The sequence below is a fragment of the Cryptomeria japonica genome, chromosome 2, assembly GCF_030272615.1.
Source record: "Cryptomeria japonica chromosome 2, Sugi_1.0, whole genome shotgun sequence".
NCBI classification, from domain to species: domain Eukaryota; kingdom Viridiplantae; phylum Streptophyta; class Pinopsida; order Cupressales; family Cupressaceae; genus Cryptomeria; species Cryptomeria japonica.
In genome coordinates this window covers 469142042-469169789 of record NC_081406.1, presented here as the reverse complement: position 1 = coordinate 469169789, position 27748 = coordinate 469142042, and positions in this window count along the sequence as shown.

Genomic DNA, 27748 nt, shown 5'->3' with positions numbered 1-27748 from the left:
TGGTGAGTTGGAGATGAATAAATGATTGGTATGCCGCACATGAAGTTTTTGTTAAGGATCTACAACAATGGAAAATCAAGAGGAAGATCTACAACACAGATTGAACCGCATTAACCTAGCACAAGTTCCTAGGAAGGAATGCAAGTTACAAGGCGAGGTAAAATGTTTTCAGATCGAAGGATACATTGAACCTAGTCAAGTTTGATGATCTGATGGCTAAGATTGATCATGGGAAATGTGATCAAGGAGATTAAGTGGTTAGAAATTGTTTATAAATAAATTGTTGATAAACAATGGAGGCGGGAAAATGTATGCACAGTGATGCTACAGGATTGTTTACCAAGCTCAGAAGCTTGAAGATCTGATTGAAGAACAGATTGAGAAGCCCAACAAGCCCAACAAGGGACTAGATAAGTCTTATGACAAGATTGTTTTGAGCAAATAGAATCTGCTCTAGCATTTTAGATGTGATGTTGTAGATATATTTTATTACTATTGTTTATTTTGTAAGTGATAGAAAATCTCTTAATCGAGTGGACTTAACAGTCTTATTTGTAAACCCTCTAGCAAGGTAGCATTCTAAATGAGTGTTTGAAATCCTTTGACAAGGTCACTTCTGACAAAGTGCAAGACTCTAACAAGTTTGAGGGAAATCCCTTAACCGAGTCACATCTAGCAATGTGTTTGTAATCTTTAACAAGATTTGCTTTTAACCGAGGATACTCTAGAAGGGTATATTTCTTAGTAGGTCCGAAATCCCACAATGGTTTTTCCCTATTTGGGTTTCCACATTAAATATGGTGTTATATGTGTTGTGATGTTATCTGTTCATAAGTTTGAATGTTTTACAGTTTTGGTTATGTATTCTGAAGTATAAGCTATCGAGGTTGAATCTGTTGAATATATTGAAGATTAAGTTTGTATGATTCACCCCCACTCTCATCTTACTAACTATTGGCATCAAAACTTTACAATTTACCCAAAACATTGGGGAATCAACCCAAAATGCCATTCTAGCTACCAGGGGCGGTAATCTACAAACTAGGAGTGCTAATTTTTTCTAGGGGTATCAGAATTGGTAGTTTGATTTGTATGATTGGTTTTTCAGATTTTATGCATTTTATAGAAGCATTTTTGGATTGCACTGAGTTTCTCTGAGTTATTTATGATGTCATTTTATCTTTGCATAATTATTTTGTGCACTGGAATGAGGTTTTGTGTCCTACGATTGTGGATTGTGCTTATGCATTTGATTGCTCTAGTGAAAGGAAGGATGCCTTATTGTTGAGGAATGTTTATGAGAACTCCAGTGGGATGTTATTGCCTCAGATTGGAGTTGCTCTTGGATTCATCTTTGTTTTATACCTATGCTTTCATTCCTTGATTTTCATGCTTGGTGAAGGTTCTTGCTTTGTACGTCTCTTGTGAGCCTTCTTGTTGTGGTTTCAATGTTATTGGTTCTTTTGCACCTTAGTTTACCAGGTCTTGTTGGGTTGTGAGTACATAGACATTTTTTGCATTTTTATATTGCTACCTTGAAGGTCTAGGAGCATGCTAGGGTGAGTGGGCTTCCACATGAGTGATTGAGATTGTGTGAAGTAGACGACTAGGTTACTCGGAGTCTAGATTGTTGGAATATCTCATTGGGAGTTTATGCTTTATAATCAAGTGATAATCTAATTGATAATTCTTGGGGTTTGGGAAGAATAGGTCATATTAATAGGATAAGAAATGGTTGGTGGCCCCTCCACCTTGCCCTGTGGTAGAGATTTGGGATAGGATTGGGAAGGCCTTGGTAACCCAGGTAAGTAAATCTCCCTTACTTCATAGAGGTTGAGATGGCTTCACACATGCATCTAGGATGGCCAGGACAGGTTCCCATTTGTCACATGTCATGAAACTCTTTTCCCTACATGTAGGTCCTAGTGCCTTGAGTCTTGATTTGATGTGTTGCCTCTGGAGGATTTATGTTTGGAGATTTTGTGATTTGCATTCTTGCACTTGTTTTGTATTGGTATTCTTTTAGTTGTTAGGTGCCAGCCTAGATCTAGAGTGTGAGTTGGATCTTGTGTCATCTCCTAACATGGGGGGTGGTTCCTTATGGTTCCACATGGTTGGGTGGTTTGATGCCTTATTCCATTGGGATGTGTTGACCTATGTTTTGATGTAGTCGCCAATAGTAAGGTAGTCAATGTGAACACTCACCACCTCTCCTGAAAAGTAATAATTTATAGGGAAATGATCACTCCAAGGTCTCTATAGTCGGGTCTCAACGGTGATGGGCAGCTCAATGGTTAATGTGATTGTACCTATTAAGGGGCCTATTGGTTGAACCTAAATTCCAATAATTTTTAATAACTTCTTCTTTTTTGTGTTTTATGATTTAAGATTTCCTTGGAATAAAATTGAAAAAGATAGGGAAACAAGAAAATAACAATGAAACCAATTCAATAACAACTTAATGAATTACTCAATTAGTACCCTGCAATCCAAAAATCATCAAATATTATCCAAATTAGCATTCAATAACGAACATCCAATAAACCTACAAAGTCAGCAACCTCATAGATTCATGGAAAGAATATCACCACAATATTGTCTATCCCAGTAATTATCATACACCACTTACGTGCGCAGTATGATTCATAAAGCAATAAATAGAATATCAGAACAAGTTGTTGATTTCAAACAATAGACATTACCAAACTGCAAATAACAAACTCATAGAACATATGCATAGATTAGGAAATCTATCAGCCGCTTCTTGTATTAATTTCAAATAATGCATCACAAAAACTTCTCAAGTTCATAACAATCTACAAAAATAATTTAAAATCTCTAAGTGGGCCTCAAATCATCAATTTGTGGACCCTTACAAATGAATCAAACTCCTCAATTTATAGAGTTTTCTATGCTACTTTCTCGAAAATAAACCAAATCTAAATTAAGAACTAAAAAGCAAGGAGTAGCTGTTGACTTGCAAGTCTCTGCCTCTATACTCTAGTTAACTATAATGAAACAGAGACTGGGTGAGCACTACAAAGATTGTGCTACATGAGCCAAACTTTTGTAGTCATGCAAAACTTTTCTCAAAACTAAAGCGTGACTTGGATGCACAGTTGAAGTCCCAATGGGGTGGTCATACAAAAACTCCTTTTAAAAGTCATGCTATCATTAGCAACTATACGTTTATCTTTCACTTATTTTTATAGGCTTTATAATTGCTGATGATACATGCAATCACTTCAGTATGAGGATCAATAACATGTTTGATTCTGAACTTGTACTTTTTAAAAATTTCCTTTGCATTCTTTCTTTCACTTTCTAACTCCTCTTTTATCTTTGCAGCCTGTTGACACTAGGTTATCAAATATGTATACCTGTCTATTAATGCAAAACTAAATTGATCTGGAGCTACAAAATGTTGTGCCTCATATGTATCCCACGGGTGGAGTACCTAATCTTCCTCCATACCTCTCGCATTGGTTATTCCAAGCCCCAAAACTCCTAATAACTATCCTACAAAATTCTCACACTTTTCCACTACCCCGAGGAGGGTAGATCGAATATCTGTTATATCCTTCACATACTGTTGAAGTATTTCTACCTTCAAATCCAAAATCTATCTGTAGGATTGCAATTTTTTACAATTGTCTCCACCCAAGAGGTCCTCCCTTATTATCTCTTCTTTGCCAAGACTCAAAACTTTGTTCAAGACCAGAAATTATTTGCTAAAAGTGTTGAGCTTCCACTCCCACTGCTGAGAACAAGAAGCTAACGCTCCTCAAACTTGCATGGCCTTCCTATATTCCTTCATGGTGTTATACAAAAGTAGTCTAATTTTAGATGCATTTATTTGTGCCCATGACTTTGTTGTGGCGGCCACCTATCTTACCTCAACCAATGCTTTTATATCTCCCTCTGGGAATGATGAGGTTGAAGGTAAATTATCACTTACACATGTATCCAAGGGCTTGCCCATCTCTACCAATAGTTGTTATATTATTCCAGTTGTGCCTTGACCTCTGAATGGGAGGTGTGTTCTTTTCCATTCACCCCCTGATGACACTAGTAGCCAATTCCAATGTATCTAATTCTCCCCACTTAGTATTCTTACCCAATTTCACTTGTGATACTTGGTACTTTGGAGAGCTCTGACCTTCTGCTTGTGTAGGAACTACTATATGTGCAATCACCTTAACAAAACTAGTTCTTGATAAATGATGTACGGTCTTGGAATTCTTTGTTTTCCTTGGTTCTTTAGTCATTACCTGTTGTAGTGTCACTTTTGGTAGCACTACTTTCCTTTTCTTTTTCTCGAAGGTGAAGTTTAATCATTGCGGAACATCCTTATCTTTTTCACCTTTATGGGGCATGATGTCAGTGGTCACTATGTGCATGTATGATTGCTCTTCTGCTTCATGTTTCTCCTCTTCTTCTATATGCTTAGGGTCTTGGGGTGAAGCAATTTGACAGGAAAGGATAGCTTGGAGAGAAGTATCAACATTCAACTATTGCTGCTTATGTAGCTCTCCTAACTTATCATTGATTTCTTCTTCACACATCCTGCCATATTTATCAATTTCATCCATACCTTGCTTGGTGGCTATCTCTTTTAGTAAATCTTCTTGGTCCTATGGAGTTAAGACCAACCTTTCATCATGTGGATCTTTAGACTCATTTTGTTCCTTCTCTCCTCCAAGTGGTTGTTGTTCCATAGGTTGCTCGTCCTCTTGGTCAGAATCTGATTTGATGTTAAGGACACTTACTATTTCTATGGTAGGTATTAATACTTGTGTCATGGGAGGCACTGTTGTTGTAATAAAAATATTAGTTGTTGGTGGCATAAAAGTGGTAGCAGCTGAGGTCAAAACTGGAGCTTTTGTTGTGGTAGTAGATAGAGGCTAAGTGGATGCACTTGTCGTATCAGGAGGAGGAGGTTGTGTACTTTCATCTACTTTCCCTTGTTCATCTTCCTCATGAGTGCCCTCTTCTGGTATTTGTCCAATTGTCATCCTCACAAGATGTACCTCTGCTAGTGGCACAACTCCCAACCCTTCTTTTACTCCAAAATCTGCAGCCTTTTTCAAAAGTTCAGACCTCCTCATTTGTTCTTTGACTTTCTTTAGTAATTCCTTAGTACTTTCTTTGGGTTTGACAGTTTCATCTGGGTCATTTGATGTGTTCTTTCAAGAGATGGACCTTGTCTTACGAGCATACTCCTTATAACCCCTTGACTAGGGAACACATGAATTCAATTCCTTTTGCTTCCCTTTTGAAGCACTTGGCCTAACCCTCAAACTTAGCCACTGCCTAGTTCTATCTATAATAGTTTGAGTTACTTTGTCTATATCTATATCCTCCTATGTTGAACACCTTATTAGAGAGAGAGGATTCTTGTCAATTTATTGCTCCTTATATATATAATCTAATAATTCACCATCATCCCTTAGTTCTTTAGGGAGATTGGTCTCTATTTCAAAAATTATTATTTGTGGTACTGACAGACTATAATTATTCTTTTCTCTAACTTCAAAACTATCTTGGAGGTTTGCCCAAAAATCCTCCAATCTAGATTTATGCCCTTCATATGCCTTTGGTATTATTTGCTTTAGATTGTTGTAGGGATCATAGTACTCCCTTGCATAGTTAAATTCTTTTAAGATTTAAATCCTAAAGTTCCTGCTCTGTTGTCTTTTCTACCTGAATCATGGAACAAGAGAAGTAACCAATAGAAACTGAAAAAGCTATACCCACCTTGTGTTTTGAAGACAAAAGTGATTGAAGGTCGAGCATCTTCCTGACATATTCTAACAATATAATGTGATCATTGCAGTAACAAAGCAACAACATAGGGTCCCTGTGAATCCACTAATCCTGATATATGTAGAGCGTTGGTTCTAAATGAACCAACATGCCTATTCCTTAATGATTGCCATTGCTTCTGGGCTTATTCTATAACCCATATCACCTATGAGTTTGATGATGACAGGGAAAAGGAAGACATTGTTTATTCTTTTAAAATGTGCCTTTGCGTTGCTTAGAGGGAGTTGTGAGTAATACTCCCACACATTCTTCTTCCCTTCCTCATCACCTGGCTGGCCCTCTAGTTGCAACCCTGGAAATTTGCCTGCTCGGGCAGCTACCCAGATAACATAGGAGGTAAAGAAGAATTTTTTTGTTTGATGCACCTCCATCTATTTATGTATGTTGTCAGAAAGAATTTGGGTTTAGTCAAAGTATTGTTTTCCTATTAGTATAGTTATCATAAAATGGAACATCCAAGGATGGAAGTGCCGACAATCTGACTTGTCGAAGGCCTTGCTCAGCATGATGATTAAGTCTCATTGTGGCTCCTTGAAATATGCCCTCAAAATGTATGTGGCCTTTAGCCCTATCTTCCTCTCCTCTTCCAACCAATTCTCATTCATATGCCTTTTGTTTGATGCAATATTCTTATTCCACACTCTGACGACTTCTTCCTCTATAGTCAGGAGTACTTAATCCCTCGTAGGGATGCCAAACACAAATCCTAGCATATCCACTAATAAATCAATCACAGTTCTACCCTAATCGTCTATGCACTTTCTAGTGTCTGCATTGTAGAATTGTGCAACGATCATAATAAATTCAGGGGCTTGGACCGATTGCAAGAAAATGGTCGCTTCCACTAGACTTGATCTCTTAATTCTCCTCAGAGGGGCCTCTGGACTTGGTCTATCCAATTGTGTTTTGATATCTTCTAACTCAATATGCCCCAACTTTGTATCTGTCACCCATTTGATTTGGTCATTCAACTTTGAAACATAGACCTGTCCTTGATATTGATATTTCATGGTTATAGGAAGCTTGTCAAACTCCTTGCCTCTATTGTTGGAGGTTGGGTCCATCTAAATGCTTTGATTTGTAAGAAAGAATCACAAATTATTCCATTGCATACTTACAAATATCAATAACATCATCCACCCCGGGACTCCGGGGTTTCGAGGTGGATAACTTCCTTTAAAACAATTGACTTCAGAGATCCGAGGTTTTGGGGTTCCAAGGTTAGCATAGGGTTGAAAAACTAAGTCTGAAACTTCGGGGCCCTGGGATTCCAGGTGGATAAAACAAATGGGGTCCAAAACTCTAGGGTTCCAGGATGGAATAGAAAGCTAACTTCGGGACTTCAGGGTTTTGGAGTCCCGAGGTAGTTCAATTGAGTGCCAAAAAGATGTTTCAGAACTACGAGACTCCAGGGTTCCGGGATTAAAATAGTGGCCAAATAGGAAAGAACTTCGGGACTCCAAGGTTCCGAGGTTGGGGGTAGTTCACTCAGATTTTGAGATGATTCGAAACTTCGAGGTTCCGGGGTAAAAGAACGACCCAAAAAAGGATCAACCTCGGGACTCTGGGATTCCAAGGTTCCAAGGTAAAGAGAACTACCAAGCCCAGAACTCTGAGGGTTCAGGGTTTGGAAGATCTAGGGCACGTGAAAAGAACAAAACATGCAAAACGAGGAAAATAAAAAAGGAAAATATAAGCTAAAAAAAAAAAGATATAAACATGAAAACACAAGGAAGGAGAAAAATGACCAACCTGGCAAGAGAAAACACACGAAAACTCAACAACACGGAGGCACAAAGTTGAGAGGTTACAACTGGAAGGTTTGAAAAACTTGAGTGCACAAATGAACTTAGAAAAGTTCATTCCTCCTATTTATACCCCCGAAACTTCATCTATACGGTCACCTTAAACAAGACCTTGGGAGTCCAAGGATCCAAACTTCTAAGGTGAAAGCTAAAAAACACAAATAGACCTCGGGACTTCAGGGTTCCGAGGTGAAAAAAGAAAAGAAAGCAAAACAACATTGGGACTTTGGGGTTGCTAAGACAACACAACTTCAGGACTCTGGGGTCCCGGGGTTCCAAAGTGACTAACAACAAAACATGAAGAACCTAGGATTTTGGGACTCCGGAGCCCCAAGGCTTCAACAACAAAAAGGGACAAGGCGTGATTTTAGGACTTCGGGGATCTGAGGTTCTGAGGTCATGACAAACATAACAAACACAAATCTACCTAGGAACTCTAGGGTTTCGAGGTCAAAACATAACCAAAACAAATGCCTACTTTGAGACTCCGGGGCTCCGGGGTTATGGGGTAGGACTTCAAAAAACAAACAAAGGACTCCTTGGGACTTCGGGGTTTCGAAGTTTTGAGGTGTCCAGGCAAAAACTAAAAAAACAAATCTACAGAAAGCAAATAGAGGGACCCATATTTTCAAGACAAGGAAACTAATGGGGTTAGGTATGCAGGGCATAATAGGATGTTCTTTGTAGGACTCTCTTGCGTGGATGTGGATCTCTTGTCTTCTCAACTATGCATCTATATTTGTAGCAGATTCATGTATATGATTCATATGGCACATGCATGTATTAGATACATGATGTAATTCGAATGTAAATGATAGCTATGCTCCTTGTTGTAAAAGGATATTGTATTCATGTGAGATGGTAGATGATGTATAAGTAAGCATAATGATGTAATAGGTGTACCTTGGATATTGATTCATTAATTATAATAATGTTATTCGATTTTATGATATGCATTTGGTCTCTTGTAATATTGAAAATGTGATAGGTTATATTGGAATTGGAATATGATGTTAGAAATGTATAAGTGATCGGAATTAGGAACATTTGGTATTGGTGATTTAAAATAAACTTAAAAGGGGATGGTTTACGTATGTATAGTATGAGGATGTATTCATACTAAAGGATAGTAAATATTTATATGTATATGCATGGAAGGAATAAATAATTTTAGAGATAGTATGCATGAGTTATAGTAATGTTCATGTTGTTATTGCTTATGAATAGATTAGGTAATGGCATTGAGATACCCTCAGGAATGCTTAGATGTATTGTGTTTATTTCCACTTGTGTTATGTGTTCTTGAGTTTATGTTATGATGATTAGATGTTTTTATTGTTATTGAGTGATTGATGCATAGGAGAAGATAGTTAGTGATGTGGCATTGGTAGATGTTTAAAAATAATAATTCTATTTCCATGCTAGTTAGTGTATTTCTCTAGGGTATTTTGGTGGGCATTACATCTGGTATCAAAGCTCATGTTCATACATTGGGTATCTGGTTTCATATGATCCTATTATGTGTATTAACACTTTAGTGTGGGATTAGTCACATGATTATCCCTAGTAGTTGTTTTCTTGCGTTTAGTTGCCCTATATTTCATCTTATAGTATTTTGTGTCTTGCTTAGACAAGATGCTTGCTAGAGGTAGAGGTCGTGGTTGTATGGGTACTCGATGAAATCCTTATCCTAAGGTTTTTGAAGGGTCACGTCATGAGGAGCAACAACATAGTCGGCAAGGGGGTGATGTGATTCCTTAGTTGTTCCAGGAGATTCTTGGTTGTTTGGGGCCAAGACAAAACAAGAACCAGCAGGAGGAGTTTCCAAATCTTTGAGGTAGCATTTGCGTTCACCTCGAAGGAGAGTTGAGGTGGATTAGGATGTAGTTGCAGTAGGCCATATGAGAGATCTTTTGAGGTCTCTCCTTCCTACTTTTGATGGTTTTAGCAGAGGTATGGAGGTAGAGACTTGGTTGTTGGATATGGGAAGGTTTTTTGTCATGCATTCGTATAGTAGTAACATCAAGGTGAGGTGTGTGATCATGCATCTTCTTGATTTTGCATCTACATGTTGGCATATGGAGGAGTAGAAGCTACATTTGGACATTGCGACAGTTTCATGGGAGTTTTTTTTGGAGCAGTTTCATGCTTGTTTCTTGTCAAATCATTGGAGGTAGAGGAAGGCAGATGAGTTTCATGATTTGAGGCAGTAGGATATGTCAATTGAGTACTTACAAGCGTAAGTTCTTTGAGCTTAAATAATACATTGGGATAGTAGATGATGAGCTGATGTTCTTACAACATGTTGAGAGAGATATTTTCCTACTTGTTTTAGGCTTCCAGGAATAAGCCTGGGACAAGAGGGGAGGATGTAGTGCCCCTCCCTGATTCATCTTTCCTTTTTATGCATTGTTAGACTATATTGGCATAGCTTAGACTATTTTGTGATGCTTTGATTAGATGTTTATGGGTTTAATTATGATTTAGATGCTTCCTTATGGATATGAGATATTATATTGACATCACAATTACTTGTAGATGATGACATTCATAGATTATTGTGATCATAGATTACTCATTGATGATTGATATGTAATGTTATATGTGTGATTCATGTTTGCTTATGGTGATTTGATGATATCATGCTATGTGCTAACCTTATCTTATGATGAGGGTGACTATGGTAGTGTTTGTTGATTGTGAATGTCTTCTACTGCAGTTTTGAAAGGTACGATGTCGTACCACTCATTTATGAGCATGATATGGCATTGTGATTCCCCTTCACTTGTCTTCCTATTATATGATATATGTTATTATATAAGTTGTTGTACTTGAGTTGGTGATGTCAGGTTTGTAGGTACTAGACATCGACTCTACCTGGCTACACGAGTTTGAGTGTGTGTCTTGTCCCAATGGCAAGTTGATCAAAGATGACATGAAAACCCACTCTATACTCTAGGTTTAGCGTATAAGATGACATGAAAACTATCACCTTTGTCAGTTTAGTGTCTTAGTGCGAGTTGTTGTTTAGCATCTAGTGATTTCTTGAGTTATTCTTGTTGTGTAGTGTTGTGATTATTGTTTGATTTAATTATTAAATTAATTAATTGATTTATATAGTTTAATAATGTTAAATTAAAATTAATGGATTAAAATAGTTTATAATAATAGATTAGATAAACACTTGATATAAATATTTTAAAATTAATGGGTGATTATTATTCTTAATTATCCTCAGTTTTATATTTAAATTAATGATTTAATATCATTATTATGGCTAAGGATTAATTATTATTTATTAATTATTTGTTGTGGTTTTTAATATTATGTGGGTATTTATTTATATTGGTTGATTATATTATTATTATTCTTTTTACCCTCTTGGTTATTTAATTAATTGTTGATTCTACCTACCCTGTTTTACCATTGGTTGTGAGCTTGGTAAGTTTGGTAATTATTATTTTATATTATTTTTGCATTGGTATATCATATGGTAGGTATAATATATTGTTTCATCGAATTTTCTGATTGGTCGAGGTTTTTCTATAGTTTTGTTTTAATTTTTATAAATTTTGTTGCATGTTCGTTTACAGAGGTTGGCTTCTTTGCATTTCAGAGTTGAAAGATTTGGATTTAGTTTAATTTTTGGATTGGATTGTTGAAATATTTTTGGTTGAAGATTTGGTTTGAAGATTGTTGTATTGATTGTCCTTCATTAATTATTCTTGCTAGGATTGTGATTTCCAGGTTGGAGATTCTTAATTTTCTATCTACAAATTTCATTTCTTAAAAGATTGTATGCATGGTGTCTGTTAAATATTATATTATGATTAGATTGAAGTTTAGAGTATTCAATTTATGCTTGAAGCAAAGATTTAGGAAGGCTGGGATTTGTATTTGATTGATTGATTTTAAATTTTTGAAAAATGTTGATTGTCAGGAAGTGTTTATTCTAAATTCTCCTTTAATGGACTTTTATTCCCCTTCTTTGTAACTATATGTAATTTTATCATGCTTTTGGAATTTTTAGCATTGTCCTTGTGTGTGTTATGAATTATACCAAATTTTTGTGCATGATTGCAAGTTTACAATTCTTCGTGACTTTGCCAGGAGATATTTATTGTCTTCCTATCACTTGCGTTGTGGCTATAGACCATTTGTGAAGTTCTGGAGATGTGAATGGGCTTGGAATAGCCTTTGTAATGTTTTCTTGTAGCTATTGTGGTGTTATTATGTCTTCCCTTATTGATGTGCAGATGGCATGTCATTTTGAGCACTTTTGGAGAGCATTTAAGATTGTTTGTTGATGATTAATTCTTTTTGTGAGTGTGTAATCCCTTAATTATATGTTTCCCTTATGTTTTTTTGATCTCCGAAACCTTCTAGGAGTTCTTTTGGGTCTTTTGTGAACTCCTATGCATACCTGGGCAAGTGCCCTTTTCTTATTTATCATTTTTTCTTGATTTTATTAAATTTTACCCAAAATGCCATTTCTAAGACCCAAAACGCTGGGCAATTTGCCCAAAATGCTGGGTAATTTACCCAAAACACTGGGGAGTTAACCCAAAACACTATTCTAGCTACCAGGGGTGATAATCTAGAAACCAAGAGTGCTAATCTGCTCCAGGGGTGTTGGAATTTGCAGTTTGACTTGTATGTTTGGTTTTTCAGATTTGTGCATTTTCCAGAGGCATTTTTGGATTGCATGATTTTCTTTGAGTTGTTTATGATGTCATTTAATCTTTGCATGATTATTTTGTGCTTCGGTATGAGGTTTTGTGCCCTACCATTGAGGATTTCACTTATACATTTGATTGCTCTAGCGAGAGGAAGGATGCCTTGCTATTGAGGAATGTTTATGAGAATTCTAGTGGGATGTTATTGCCTCACTATTGAGGATTGGAGTTTCTCTTAGATTGGTCTTGGTTTTATACCTATTCTTTAGTTCCTTTATTGCCATGATTGGTGAAGGTTCTTGCTTTGTATGTCTCTTGTGAGCCTTCTTGTTGTGGTTTCAATGTTATTGGTTGTTTTGCACCTTGATTTACTAGGTATTGTTGGGTTGTGAGCCCATGGTCATGTTTTGCATTGTTATGTTGTTACCTTGAAGGTCTAGGAGCATTCTAGGGGGGAGTGGGCTTCCACATGAGTGATTGGGATTGTGTGAAGTAGACGGCTAGGTTACCCAGAGTCTAGATTGCCAAAATAGCTCATTGGGAGTTTATTCTTTGTAATCAAGTGATAATCTAATTAATAATTCTTGGATTTTGGGTAGAATAGCTCATCTTAATAAGATAAGAAATGGTTGGTGGCCCCTCTGCCTTTCCTAGTGGTAGAGATCAGAGATAGGATTGGGAAGGCCTTGGTAACCCAAGTAAGCTAATCTCCCTTACTCCATAGAGGTTGAGATGGCTCTACATGTGCATCTAGGATGGTCAGGACAGGTGCCTAGGTTCCCATTTGTTGCATGTGATGACACTCTTTTCCCTACATGTAGGTCCTAGTGCCTTGAGTCTTGATTTGATGTGTTGCCTTTGGGGGATTTATGATTAGAGATTTTGTGATTTGCATTCTTGCACTTATTTTGTATTGGTCTTCCTTTGGCTATTAGGTGTCAGCCTAGATCTAGAGTGTGAGTGGGATCTTGTAGCATCTCCTAGCACGGGGGATGGTTCCTTATGGTTCCACATGGTTAGAGTGGTTTGATGCCTTCTTCCATTGGGATTTTCTTCATTGGACTCTCTTGCGTGGATCTGGATCTCTTGTCTTCTCAGCTACGAATGGATATTCGTAGCAAATTGATGTATATGATTCATATGGCATATGTATGTATTGGATACATGATGTAATTATAATGTAAATTGGAACTGTTCTCCTTGATGTAAAAGGATATTGTACTCATGTGAGATGGTAGATGATGTATAAGTAAGCATAATGATGTAACATGTGTATCTTTGATATTGATTCAATAATTGCAATAATGGTATTGGGTTTTATGATATGCATTTGGTCTCTTGTAATATTGGAAATTTGATAAAGTATATTGGAATTGGAATATGATGTTAGAAATGTTTAAGTGATTGGGATTAGGAACATTTGGCATTGGTGATTTAAAATAAACTTGAAAGGGGATGGCTTACATATGTATAGTACATGGATGTATTCATACTACGGGATAGTGAATGTTTAAATGTATATGCATGGAAGGAATAAATAATGTTAGAGATAGTATGCACGAGTTATAGTAATGTTCATGTTGTTGGGTATGAATAGATTAGGTAATGACGTTGAGATACCCTAGGGAATACTTATATGTATTGTGTTTATTTCCACTTGCGTTATGTATTCTTGAGATTATGTTATGATAATTAGATGTTATTCTTATCATTGAATGATTGATGCATACAAGAATATAGTTGTTTATGTGGCATTGGTAGATGTTGAAAAAAAAAAATTCTCTATGTGCATGTTAGTTAGTGTATTTGTCTAGGGTATTTTGGCAAGCATTACAGTTTATATTCTTGGTTGATAATTTCATGTATCTTATGATCATTGATGGTTGCTTGATGTAAGATAACTTTGTCCTTTAATTAGAACGTGTGACCATATTTCTCCAAATCATTGGGTGTTATATGAATTCATACAATAACCACTCCTCCAAGGCACTAGATGATAGAGGAAAGCCCATGCCTTCCCAAACACTCCTTAAAATGAATGCACTAAGAACAAATTAAGCATATAAGAAAGTGAATCTACTTATGAAATCTCAGTCAAATAATATAGTTATGGTAAGTAATTACATTCACGTAATTAACCTTTCCAACAAAAGCACATGCAAGGAAAGTGATATTTTACTCATCTTTTACCCATGTTAACCATTCAATGATTAATTTGAAATTATTTAATAATCTTTTCTTTTTGTTCAAATAAAATTCAAATAACAAGAAGCAAGAGAAGATATCAAATTTATCTTTTACCGGCTTTAATCAATTAGTACATAACATGAAAGCATTCATTAAATCAACTTTTTTCTTTTTCTTTTTAATTTTAATAACATAACATGATTTACTAATTTTAACCTTTCATTTCGACATGAGGAATATACGAATACAATAAATGATGATAAATATCTGAGGTACAGATATTCATTTAACATTCAAATAGGTTCAATATGAAGGAATAATTATAATATTCACTTGTGTTAACCCGTGTTTTATCTTGATTTATATATGCTAGATAAACGGTCTATATTGAGTGATATGATGTAATTGAAAGAAGTGTAGGTGTCTTGATTCATTAGATATTTTTTTGATCATCATATGTTGCTTTAGTATGATTTCTAATGTTGAATTTTATGCTTTTCTTCAATGTGCAATAAATTTATAGGTTTTTTACTAATGGAAGGCATGTGATGGAGCTCACCATGGATTTCACTTAAACATATCATGTTGTCTAGTCCCTAAAGTCAAGCTAGTGACCTTTTTGACTTTGGTGTGTATGTATGGTTAATGAGCCAACCCTATTTGATCATAACTAAAGGATATTTTATATGTTTATCTAATTTACCAATGTCAACCATCTATGATTTTAAATCCCTTAATAAAGTGTGTGTTTACTTGCATGGATGTATTTAGCTTTTATTTTGTTGTTACCCTAAAGCATTTGATCTATAATTTTAAATCCCTTATACACCAACCAATACATCTTATTGATCTAGTTATTCGTATTCTTAAGGAGCCACAGGGTTGAGGGAGGAGGGGTAGATTAAGAGGAAAAGGTCATTGTTAGGGTGGTGGAAGAGATGGAGGTGGTTGAGGTGACAATGGTGATAAGGGTGGTGGTGGAGGTGGTAGAGGTGATGGAGGTGGTAGAGGTGATAGAAATGGTGGAGGTGGTAGAGGTGGTAGAAGTGGTAGAGATCGTGGAGGTGGTAGAGGAGTGCCATAGGCTATTCCTATATAGGTGAAGGAGATAGAGGGTCCACAAAAATGGGCATTTTAGGTTTAGGCTCTATAGGTACTAGATTATCTAGTTGGTGAGGAGGGTCTGCACGATGAGGAGATGGATGTTGATGAGGGCTCACAAGATGTGCCCATTGGCAAAGAGGACCTAGTTATAGTCAGAGATGATCAAGTAGATCTATAGACTAGATTGATTCATTACAAGCTTAGTGAGAAACCACTCAAATATTGGTTGCTGAGTTGACAGTTGAGAGAGATACAACTCTTAGACATGCTCAAATGGTTGATCATATCATGGCTAGGTTGATTGAGACTATGAATTTACCATTGTTAAATATTGATCAAAAGTTCCTCAATGCAATTTGTGAGATCCGGTATTGGAAAGGATTATATGAGATTTCTGTGTCTCCTAATAGGAGGGCTCCTAGTTATACTTTAGGCTACATGACATGTTCTTATAGGTCTACTAGTAGTAGTAGTGTTGAGGAACCTTTGAGGCCACCTAGGCCTCCTTCCAAGGAAGGACCATCTGAGCCTTGTGTGAAGAGGCACACTCATTTTAAGGATAGAAGCAATACTAGTTAATTTTGATTCATTGCATTAGACACTTACTCCATTTGATTGATTTTGTACATTAAAACAAATATTTTGATATCTATTGGTCTCTAATAATGGATAGACAACTGAGCATAATACCTCAACTTAGAGAAATGATATCTTTACTAAGTAGCCATTAGATCTCATTATTAAAGCTCATTTATCATATCAACCTAGACGTATGACTTGAAATGGGATAGCATTGTTTGTGCACTAGGAGCATCTTGGTCCTAGAACATAAATCAAGAAAGAAATTTTTCAAAAAGCAATCAAATTTGGAAACCATCAAGTACTTTTCTATTAAGATAAATACTAACAAACATTTCTCAAGAACAATAAAACAATAACCAATAAAAGAAATAGTTCTTCTCTACCTTGGTTGTAGGAACATCACAAAACATAGTTTTTGCGGCTGTAGGAGCATTCAATTATTGAAACTATGCTAAGAATAAAATTGAAACCAACTAAAAACTAACAAGTGGAGTCCTCATGAGTGGGCCCCCTTGGATGATTCTACTAGAAACTATTTCAAAACTCAAATACTATGTATTCATAATTCTATTAGGCACTCACATGGGTAACATAGATAATATGAACTTCTTTCTTTATTTCTAATGCTCAACAAAAATAGGAAATTACACATCTTCTCACACTAGAATTTTCTACAATAGGCTAATTGAATTTATGAGAGAGAAGAGCTTTTATTATCTAACTACTTCAGCTACTCCACTCCTAAAGATCAGGAGGATAGATTTTATTGAAAACATGAAAACAAGAAACATAAAAGTTGAATCAAAGTAGGACTCTACTCATGGCAATTAGTTTTCATAACATATTTCTCCTATATTTAATCCACCAACAAACATGATGATTGAATGAGAAGATGACTACTCTTGGATTGAATCAAATATTCTTTAAATGTCATAATAGATGGCTAATTGTTTATAACAATATTGACTCCTTCTTGGATTGTTGCTTCCAATCTCCTCATGGCTCAGCTACAACTTGGCAACTACATTAACTGATTTCTTAAGAACTTGAAACCATTCTTATAATAATTCCATTCAAGAGGTTAAGCATGCAAATATCTATATTAATTCAAAATCACTTAAAACATGACATTTATCACCATTCATAACCCAAAACACATTCATCTAGTATTCATGGTATTCATTCAAAAAGACTTTAAGACATCAAAGGTTCACTTAAACTTATGGCATAATACGGACATAAGCTATGTAATATAATGTCTTTTGAAAATATAAAGGAGTTTCAAGCAACATTAAGGGTCTAAATAAGATATAAAAAATAGGGCTCATCAATATTTAAGAAACATATGATTTTGGCAGTGACTACATGTGATGTCTATATGATTTGCAATGCAGGGTTAATGATTATGATCTTATGTGTATGCTCATATGATGCCTATGACTGATTCTATAGTGTTTATATGATGAACATGGTTCCTATAATATGTAAGGAAGTTAATTATGGAACAACTTCCTACACTAACCTTGAGAGGAGGATAATGCAATTTTTTTTATAGATTGTTACAATAATTACAAAAGCTCAACAGAAATAGACATAATAGCATGTGTACATCCAAAATTAATTCAATTAAATATTTAATTAATTTTATCATTTTTACATAATTAATCAATTTAATTATGTTACCCTTTATTCTTCTCATAATTAATTAATTTAATTAATCCTGTCATTATAGTCCAATAATTGATTTATTAAATAAATTGATTATCCTTCATTCTTCTAAAGTCATCAAAATGAATTAATTCTTCCAAAATCCCCTCTTAGTTAGTTTAATAACAATTAATTAACTTAGTCATGTGATTCCTACAAATCACTTCCTCTAATCCTTCATTAGCCTAATTAATTCTTCTAGAATCCCTCATAATCATGCTTAACATTATTCTTCAATTTTTAATTCCTCCACTCATTCTCTCTCCTCTTGTCAAATCCTCCTACAAATCCCAATTGTCTTCTAATATCTCACTATCCCACCTAACCATCTCCCCTAATCATTTTCTAGTGGCTAATCCCCATGATTAGCCACCAAGTCAACCAATAGCCATAAATGGTTAAATCCACCTGTCCCCTCCTCACCTTCCAACTTTAAATGCACCTAATTGGATCATTTCAAAGAAATTCAAAATCTCACATTCCTCTATGCCTCTCACCTTCCTAAGGAATTTTAAATTCCTTTTCTCATTCCCTTTCCCCATGCACTTCATTATTTGAGAATTTTTAATTCCTCATCCATCTCCGAAGGAATTTTTTATTTCTTTTTATTCTTCCAATGTACTTGGGGATCTCTTCCCTATATGGATTGTGGAGTGTGGAGACAAAAAAAGCCTTTATGACAAATCTCTTGGCCTCCACACCTAGTCATGTCATCGTCTCCTCAATCCATGTGCTCCATCTCATTCAATCTTAACCCTCCATTTCCATTCAATCTCAACTGTCCATTTCTCCTCTCTCAAGTCTATAAATTGGGGTCTCCTCCCCTTTTTTTTCCATATCCAATTTGTGCAATCTCATGCTAGCCTTTTAGCTTTAGAAATCATACTCCAAGCACCTCCACTCTAGGCAAATTATCACTTAGTATCCATGACATTCATATCCTCCACTTGAGCATTCATCCTTCATCCATCTCCATTACCATTTATTATGCAATTTGGGGAGCAACCCACATATCCATCTAGGACCAATCCAAACAAGCTAGGAAGGGGTGCATCCTTGGCTTCACTAAAGGTCCAATCGGAGGAACAAAAGAGATCCTTTGCAAAGGTATAAAAGGTTATTTTCATGTCTTTTATTTGAATGTTTTATGTTTATTTGGATTTGAATTGACTTCCTAACCTTGCAAAGTTTTTCACTTGGTTCATTTTGGCATGCCTGGTGGGACCCACGTCCCTAGAAACTAATTACTTTGTTAGTTTTTTGTGATTTTAGCACACAAGTTGACGCTTCAATGTTTCCACCTACCCTTCAACATATTCACTTGGTTGTTTCGACATCTCTGCTAGCAATCAACGTTTCCATTTTGAATTTGAAAAATTGATCCGCCTTTTTGCAGGTTTCAGCTACTTCAACATATGCGCTGGCATTTGACGTTTCCACAGTGTCTTTAGATACTTTAATTTTAGTCTTTATTTGTTTCTAATCATAAAAAAATTGCAAAAACATTTAGAAAAAAATAAAAGAACAAAAACAAAGCCAGGGTAGTTTTTTTATCTCTATTTTTCAACAAATTTTAAGTAGCATAGATTAATTTTTCGGGTATCAAGCCGATCAACACTTGCACAGACACCTCAACATCTGTGCTTTGGTTCAGCACCTGTAGTGAGCTAGACCTTCCACCCAAATTTCAAATTTTGAAATTTGAAATTCAAGTTTTTAACTAACTTTGTCAGGCATTTAATTTTGTACTTTGATGCTTGTGCATATGCATAAGCGTCTGTGCTAAGCATCAACGCCTACGCAAAAGGTAAAATTTAGACTCAAAATTTGAATTTGATTTAAATATACGTTTCTCACTTTCCTTTCTCTTTGGTAGCTAGGTGCAATTGCATCAACTTTTGTGTAGACACTTCAACGTCTACGGAGGCGCTGTAATGCCTACTCTTGTGGATAAGCACTTGCACTGTATTCTTAAGGATTTTGTGTTACTAATCTAGTTTTGAGTTTTGCAAGTCTATTTCATTTGTCCAAGCCATTATCCTAAGACTACTAACTGTTTTTGTTGCAACACATTTGTCCAAGACATCTTTTTCCCACTAACGTAGATTATTTTGTGGCATTTTTAGTTATAAAATCATATATATGTGGGATTAAAATTAACAAGTGTCTTATGTGTCTTGTGCACTTGCACATTTAGTGTTGGGTAAACCCATCATTGCACTCTAGTATCCTCTCCGCTCATCTTCGTGGATCTTGGGTGTAAGAGCGAGTGATCAACAATACCCTCTTTTTCACTTTAGTAGTTGAGGGGTATTTCTTGATTGGGGATTTCATCACCCCACAAGAGTATCTCAAATTGGGACATGTTAGGGATATCAAATCTCTCGGTGCGATCTCAAGCGGGTTTTCCGAGCTGCTATATAAATAAGTTGGTTAGGCGGTTGGAGTGTTGAGTGAATTTGACGTATGTGGGGGCCCTCCCTGCACTGATAAGCTTAGTTAGAGCCTTAAGTGGCTTTCTTTGAGAATCCATCGTTGGATTGGTGATCCCTCTGAAATTACAATAGATGCCAATTTTAGTAGCCAAAATCCTACATTTGATAGTGCAGGGGATGCAAATTGTACCCCGAAGTAACTCCTCATGTATCTGCTAATGATGAGACATAATTTCCCCATGTAATAGATCTTTGGTTCTTTGGAGTAAGAGAATATGGTATGCCCAAGAAGTGAGTGTCATGGAGTGGAGCTAGTGCTACCAAAATCTCTATTTGTCCACCTTAGTGAGGTATTTCTTATGCAAGGGGCCCATCAAGTGGTTTCCACTTTCCAGCCTAAGTTATGTTGACTTCAAGTGTCTTCATTTGTTATATACCCGTAAAATATGTTTAGGATAATCTAGGCCCCCTATCACTTGCACACTCACTATTGAGAGGTACACTTGGCCAATGTGTTTTCTATGCTTGATTTTTTCTTGCCAAGAGTAGGTTGACGAACAACTTCTTCATTTTGCACATTTGATCAACATTCAAACTCAAAATTTCTACACTTCCATATACAAAGTCCAAATCTAGTCCACCTCATTTTCACCTCATGTTCCATAAGCCTAAGTTGTATAATCATCCCAAGAAGTCTATCCATCATTAAGTCAAGAAGAAGAAACTCAACCAAACACAACTTGTTACACACCAAAAATTTTGGTATACCAATCACAAACTCTTTCTTAAACATAGGACCTTCTTGCATCGATATCACGATTATACCCATTGTTATAGCAATTAGTTTGATGCTAATGATGAACTAAGAGTCCATGCCCTACACCAAGGATCAAGCTTGTCTTTTAATACCAACTATCATCAAAATCAGGGTGGTCGCATCCCTTCATACAATTTGCTGTCCGAACCTATCACTTATTGAGTTGTTCTCTTGTCAAGAATAATCTAGTCACCACTTTCTTCTAGTCATGATTATCACCCTTCTTTTATCTTTCATCATTCACTTTATTCTAAGGACTTAGCACATCAATAAATCCAACAATGAAACCTTAATCAAATCAATCTTTAATCAATCATCCAATCCTTCAATCAATCATCCAAATCAAATCAACCTCACTCTAAGGTTTTGTACCTTGTGGAGTTTTATTTGGACCTCATATTTAATCAATTAATCATTTGGATTTTATGCTTGGGAATGAATCTCCCCCAAGTACCTTTGCCTCATCCTTTTGGGTCGATCAAGACCCCAATTCTACATCTTTATTTTTCTTAGGATCATTAGTTAATCCTTAGTAGAAGAAGACTTTTTGATCATCATTTGAAAGGTCTAAATTTTACCCAACTTGGTTGCTACCTCATTTGTGGTTTTCATCATCAGTCTCCTCCACCTGAAATCCATGTTCAAGGACAAGGATGTGATATTAATAAACTTTGTCCTAATCTAAGGACCCAATCAATCATCCCATCAAATCAAATAAAAAATCCAATTTTTTTTGCTAAGTTCTTTTATCAAGCTTCTTCTTCCAAAATATTTTCTAAGGTTATTCTTGTATGGTCGCAACTTGATCTCAAAAGAAGAAGATGGCCGAACTATTGGCATATGCAAACTCGAATGAGACATTGTATGTGATTGAAGGTTTTGTCATTGATGGCAATCTTACAATCCTATGGCACCGACAAGGAATTACACCAATAAATTAGTGCACCGGCATCAACGATCAGACTCTACATTGACACTCAGGACACCGGCACCGGCACAGAGAAAGGAAGTATATCGGCATAGAGGCCGACAAGATTTTGTTATATTATATTTTGTTTATTATTGTAAAAACTTTGTAAGCTGACTTGGCATGTTGTAAAATGACTCTTATATATAAAAGAGATCATTGTAGACATTTTGTAAGAAAGAAATGAATAAGGTTATGTAAGTAATATATGCGAAATATTAAGGAAGACCTATGTAAGAAGCAGAGCAACAACCGGTATTGAATCAGGCATTATAGATGCTATTGTAAAGTAGTACAAGATACTGGATTTGTATCATCCACATTGTAAGTCAGTGAGAATTCCCATTTGAGCAGTGAGCTCTAGGCAGTTGGCCTTCTTGCATGTGCAGGCCCATATTGTAAGTAATATTCTCTTATTGGCCAATAAGTGGATATTGTGGGTCACAAATCCCACCGAGGTTTTTCCCAAACTGGGTTTCCTCATTAAATCCTTGTGTCATGGTGTGCTTTTCATGTGGATGTTTTTAATTATGTTTATTGTATTATTTCTTGCATACCGGTACACTATTACAATATATTCTACATGTTTTAAGATATGAAATTATGTACACCGGTTAGATACTGGTTCACCCGCCCTCTCAGTATCTGTGGGAATCTTAACAATTGGTATCAGAGCTTGGTCCTCTATTTTTAGAAGCCTAACAACTTGAGGAAGATCTTGACACCGGTAAAGATGGAAAATTTGATGAAGCAACTTGAAGGAGCTCTTTCAGACTATGATGCAGAGAAATTGAAAAATATCAAACTAGAAGATGATTTAAGGGCAGCTTAGGATATCATTCAGGCACTTCAAGAGAATCTTACTATTGCAAGAAATAAGAGAAGAGAACTTTGTGAAAAGATGCAAAATGAGAATGATGAAAAGGAATCACTAAATGATCAGATAAGCAAACTAAAACTAGAAAACATGACAACAAAGAATGAGATGTAGGATATGACTATGAGATTTTGTAAAGAGATTGAGGATAGGAAGAAAATTGAAGAATTGACCAGAAGACTAAGTGATGCAATAAATGAGAACACAAGACTTAGCTATGAAAATGACATGTTGAAGACAGATATGATGCACACTCAGAATGACTCCAATGAACTAATGAGATAGAAAGAGGTCTTGGAAAGAGAACTAGAAACTGTAAATCAACATAAAGAAAAATTCAAGAAAAGCTCAGAGGAACTTGGCACCTTGCTGAAGAATCAAAAAACTAAAGGTGACACTTCTGGAATTGTCTTTGAAGTTGGTGAAAGCTCCGGTACTGCAAATACTCAGGATCACAGCAAACTGGTAAGACAACCTAATGCTTATAAATTCAATGGAAAATGCTTTAACTGTAATAAGTATGGTCATAGAGCAAATGAATGTAGATCTAGAAATTATCAGAATATCAACACACCCACCAGTCAATGTTCAAAATGCAACAAAGTTGGTCACAACTCTAAAAAATTACAGAATGAATGTGAGATGTTATGTTTGTGGAAGATTTGGACATTTATCCAATCAATGTAGAACACAAACTAGCATAGGTTATGGGAAAGCTATTCAGAAGAATAATGTAACTTGTTATGCATGTAACAAGATTGGGCATATTGCAAAATTCTGTAGAAGGAAAGGATCACCGGTAGACAACAAAAGTTCTAGCTTGAAAGGTAAAGAAAAGGTTGAAGAGGTTAAGAAAGAATTCTCAAAACAATGGATTAGAAAAGCTAAACTAAATATTGGGAATACTCCTCCATTGGTAGAACCAGTCAATGCTTCACTGGTAGGACAGAGCAGTGCTCCACCGATAGGAAGTTCTTCATCTACTTGAAGAAAGTTTCCTTGAGGGTTTGTCAATCTAATGACATGTGCTATTATTCCCTCGGTTAGAGATGAGAATTTGGAAATTACTTATTACTGACAGACAATGTTAAGTGAATACTTAACCGACATGCATTTAATGTGGTAGATGGCGAAAAGGAACTACAAATTTGAGGTTTTGGCTCCATTTCATTTCACCGAGATTTCAAACCTACGAAGAGCGCGAAGATTCCGAGCTAAGGCATTTTGAGCAAGAGGCAAGAACACTTCAAGCAATCATCCATCCTAAAGGCAGTAAAAGGTATTTATCATGGCATCCACCTCTGCAATTGAATATATAGCAAACCCTACTGTTGTTGAAGTTATAAAAAGACCTAGGCCTGTATTTCAATTAGTTCTCGAGATAGCAAAGAAAGATGATACCTTAGGTGACTTTTCTCAAATTCCTAAGGGAGTTGTTTATGCCGAAGACCCCAGAATTTACATTCATTGTAACATTGAGGAACTAGGAGATGAAGAGATTAAAACCATGTTTAAAACTATCATATGTGATGAATCTGGCAATGTACAAGATGAACACAAGATCATTGAAACCCTAGGATTTACAGAGATCCTTAGCATTCCTGAATTTCCCAAGGATGTGATTAGGATAGTCTTAAGCAGGGTACATGGTGAATTTTTCTAGTTAGATGCAATTCACAAAATCACTAAGGAAGTTGTGAAAGCTATCACAAGGTTACCAACCATCGGTAAAAGGATAGATAAAAACAAGAAGGTTTCCAATGACCTAGTTACTCAGTTAATTGGTGCCACATCTGACAGAAGGTCCTTAAGAGTAAATGATGTAATAGATATTAATGTGAGATTTATTAGCATGATATTAGGATATAAAGCTACTCATGCAAATAGACTCAATTTAGTTTCAAGTTTATGCATTAAGAGTGCTTATGATATGGTCACGGATAATGCAAAGATTGATGTATGTGAGTGGTTGAAGGATGAATTAATTGACAACTTAGGCAAGATTAAGAAGGACAAGAAAGGACTTTTAAATTTGGAAATTTGTTAGTATGTATGATGTTACATATAACCAAACAAGTTCTCAGTATAGGCTACAAAGAACTTGGATATGATATACCTATAGGTAAACAGCTAATAGAACTATTCAACAATATGGGAGAAGATAAGGAAAACAATATCCACGATTTCTTTCAAGTACTAAAGGTCAAAATGAAGAAAAGAATTAGATTATCACAAAAGATTGTTGACAAATATAAGGATGAAATATGCTTTATAATCAAGAAGGATGAGATCTAGATTGAAGCAGTCATCCCTAGGACTGTTTGGGTAATATAGATGGGCTATGAAACAGATGATCATATAATTGAAACATATGCTAAAGAACTTCTAGAAGCTCCTAAAGAACCTAAGGAAGAAGTATTTGGTAGTGCAAAAACTATTGAAAGCCAAATACAATCTAAGCAAAGAGTGAAAAAGGTTGAGGCAGTTGTGAGAAGAGGTTCTAGATAGGCAAAGGCTATTAAAGAAGATGTGTTAAAGTAAACTGGTATAACAGAGGATGAGTTAGCAGCTCCACAACCCGAGACTCATCTATCACTGATAGGCACTTCTTCAGAGAGTGACATGCCTACAACTTTCAAGAGAGTTGTAAGGAAAAGAGATCCCTCACCGACAACCACACCCTCACCTAGGAGGACAAGACAAAAACAACAAGCAGTGAGATCTCTGGTAAGAAAGGCTACACCAAAGAAGAAGAAACTAACACCCAAGAAGAAGAAGAGGACAAACAAGGACTTGGCTCCTCTTGATATACTGTTAAATGAAATTACAGAGGAAGGAAAATTGAAGAATATAGAGAAAATATATAACACTCTGACAACTGATGAAAAAGAACAAGTAGAAAATAGTGTTATATTGCATATGGATATGTATAAGAAATTTTTGATGGAAGTAGTAAATGAAGTACCAGATGAACTATTTAAAAGACTAGAAGCAAGAAGACAAGCAGTAGTAGAACTTGACAAGAAAATAAAGATAGAAAAGCTACTTGTTGTATATCCAGTGAATTCACCCAAAGAAATTGATGACTTAATTGTTGAAGCCAACCAGTTAGTATTTTCTACTGCTCACTGGCACATTGCTTTAATGGTTGGAAGAGTTAATGAGGTGACTGAGGAGACAGAAAATATATGGGAAATTTTCCTAGTGGAAAAAGAAAAACAAGAAGAATACATGAGCCACAAACCTATAAAGGTATATCAGAAAGAAAGAGACAAGGGTAAAGGTAAAGTTGGTGGACCACCTAGTATCAAGGTTAAAGACAACTTACCCCCACCTCCTTTGATTACTCCACCGTTAAAAACAATAGCTACAAAAGATCAACTGACAGTTGAAAGTATGGATGTAGAGGATGTCAATCCTAATCCTGAAGTCTTATACATAGTGGATGTTGATACTTAAAAGATCAACATTATGGTAGACAAAGATACAGCTGATAAGACTGACATGGCTGCTGAGCCTCTGGTAGCTGAGCAAACTAATAACACATAGGAGAAACTGACAGATGACAAAGAGCAAAAGGTAGAAACTCAGACTCAGACTGAGACAATGCAACAAATAGAGAAACAAAAAGAGCAAAAGGCTCCCGAACAGGAACAACAACAAGAACAGGAATAGGTTCATAAGGAAACAGTGCCACCAACAACTGGAGAAGTAGAAAAACCATTGCTTAAGGAAATGCAAACACAAATAGACCTACCAGAGGTCAATACAAGCTTGGTTACTTCCACTGGTGGTACTCAGAATGTTGGTTCATCTTCAAGCTACAAATCAACTAATGTGACTAAAGTACTCTTGGATTCAATTAAAAAGATAATAGATTGCAGTTCACAAGCTTATAAGGCAATTGATGACACCATACCAATTTTGAAGGTAATTGCTCCTAAATTTAATATAGACAATAAAGATTCTTTAGGACAACTTGATACCTTGTGTAAATATATGACATAAAACATTGAGAAAATAAAGGAAGAGACATTGAAGGACAAAGTAGAAATTGAAAAACAAAAATTCTTTGATGAGTAGATAAAGAAGTGTACTAGAGATTTTGACACACTTCTACTGGAACTGTGTAATTTATTAAAAGAGTACAAAACTCTGTATAAAGACACCTATAAGACAAACTTTTTGACTGTAGATATTGATAAGAAGATGAGCAAGGTACAAGATGAAATCAACAAACTTGCAGATAATTTTGTTAACTCACCTGATACATTATCAGTTTTTGGACAAAAGATAACAAATTTTGAGGAAGAATTACTTAAATTTGAAAGAGAAAAGGAGAGAATAGTGAATAAGGCAAAGCATCTAAGATTAAAACTGAGTCCAAGATTGGACTATTTAGCATCATTACGAAAGGAAGTATCTGAGGCACTAATACAGGGACAAAAAACACTGACAGAGCATTTGCAACATCTCACCGATATAGCTAAAAGAATAGAAACAACAACAAGAGATAGTAAAAAGTTTATGGAGAGTATAAACTTGATTTTGGTAGATCTATTTCAAATTGTAACTACCCAGTTACAAGGTTGAAACTACAAACTCTACTGACATCTTGACAACCTTTGTCATTGATGCCAAAAGGGGGAGTAGTGTAATGAGAAAATTCAACATCACAGGATCATATGCTCAGGGGGAGCACACATATTTTTGGTAACCTTTTTGGACTTCACATTTTTGGATACACTTTTAAAATTTCTCATGA